The following is a 1,933-nucleotide window of genomic DNA, read 5'->3' on the forward strand; positions in this document are numbered from 1 at the left end:
TAAGAGGACAGGTAATCGCAAATATAAATCTCATTACTCTCTTATTTACATTATACCGTTTCTTTGACAAGAAATTACTAAAGGCCAGGCCGAATTTCCTATGATAAAAAGTCTACGTTAACAGCACGCACCTTGGCTACTCCTTAGTATCCGCCTAGAAATCTTCTTCTCGCTACTTTTTCCTCATTTGATGAGGACCAGTCTCCGCTTGCCTCCTTCATGCCCAAAAGGAATTCTGGGTAATTTGGCCGTTCCATGACAAGGGAAGACCCCCGATTCTCATTTCATAGATTTTCTTATGAGTGTGGAGCCAGCCAGTCCTACCGGTAAAATACAGCATCGATTGAAGTTTTTAGCTTTCAAAACTTGCTCAAATTGTATCGATAGGTCGTGGAATTCGTCCACAGAAAGGCCAGAGAGACGTCTTCACTGGTGCTGTGAACCGCCATGTTTACAACAGAGAAATTTAGGCGTTCCAGTCTGGATGAAATCATCTCTCACCTCTGTCTCGAGAAGACCAGACACGCACGGTTCTTACGTTACGTTTATGCCCCTGTAGAATCAACCGAAATCTCAACTCCTTGTAAAAAGTTAACCAGCATCTTAATATTTTTGGTAGGCTACAATACTCGTCACATTTGATGGAACATCCATCGCTATTTCCCCCTTCCTGAATGGGGGAAGGGGGATGTGGTATAAGTTACGATCTTGTAACACGATGATTCTGACCATTCGCTAAGTGTTCCAACGTGTGTGTCGACCTAAGATGCAACAAAGTGCGGTTATTTTCGCAATAAAGTAAAGGGGCAGGAGCTTCTGCAGTAGACTCGGTAGTTCTGAGTTTGAGGCCTTAAAACTAAAAGGCAATATAAAATACAAAAAAGTAAAACTTTATTCAAATAATTCAATCTAATTAGCTTTAACATGGTATATAGTTTGACCCTATACAAAAACAGCGGCGCGACTATTACATTTTTCCGCGGACACCTCATTTTCCTTTACCGAGACCTTAAAGGGGTGTCTAAAACACCCGCGTGGTATGTTATCCACGCCATACTGTTGAGGCCTAGCAAAACCGAAACAGCTGTCCATGGCTGCTACGGGTGAAATAGTTGTGCGCATGCGTAATGTCTTGGCTAGACTGGGCTGGTGCTAGTGTGTGTCACTTTGCTTTTTTTGTTTTGTTTTTGTTTTTTGTTTTGCATTTATTTTTTAGGTAAAATTACATTTCACAACAATTGCAGTGGCTAACGCTTCAGAAGAGACAGCCTGTTGCGTTAATTTCTCATATTTCAAAATCTTGATCTTTTTCTTCGGAAAATTGTAGTAAGCCACCTCAACTCAACACTAAGGTTCAGCACATGAGGAACGGGCCTCTATCACGTCGTGTTTACTGGCCGACCTATTTTTAAACTACCTTTTCCGCAAAAAAACAAAGGTACGACGAAAATCAGTTTCTTGTGATTGGTCATCGGGCTCCTGAGGGAGTCTTATTCGCGAGCAATTCCATCTAAAAATAAATCGATCTGTGAAAACGCCGTGACAGGAATATAGGGCTGTTGTTCGCTCTCCTAGTCATGGGCTCCTGGGAGAGATCATATCTATTTATCTACCGTTTATTTGCCTCCATCACAATAATTGATGATTCTTGCGAATTGCAAAACGGCCAGCGGTCCATATATAAATAAGTAGATAAGTAAATAAAAGTAATAAATGATATTATGAATTAAATTAAAGGCAGTTTGTGAATGCCGTCAGAGAAGAGGCATTAACTGTCTCAATTGGTAAAGCGTTCCACTTGATTATTGTTCTTGGAAAGTAGGAGAATTTCTTATAATCAGTAAAAGATACCTCTCAAACACTGTGTTTACGTGACACGGCAACCCTAACCTTTCTCTCCCCCATAAACGACAAAGAGGGCAGGGAAGAGAAA

This window comes from Montipora capricornis, chromosome 6 (assembly GCF_036669925.1).
Source record: "Montipora capricornis isolate CH-2021 chromosome 6, ASM3666992v2, whole genome shotgun sequence".
In the NCBI taxonomy this organism is placed as follows: Eukaryota; Metazoa; Cnidaria; class Anthozoa; order Scleractinia; family Acroporidae; genus Montipora; species Montipora capricornis.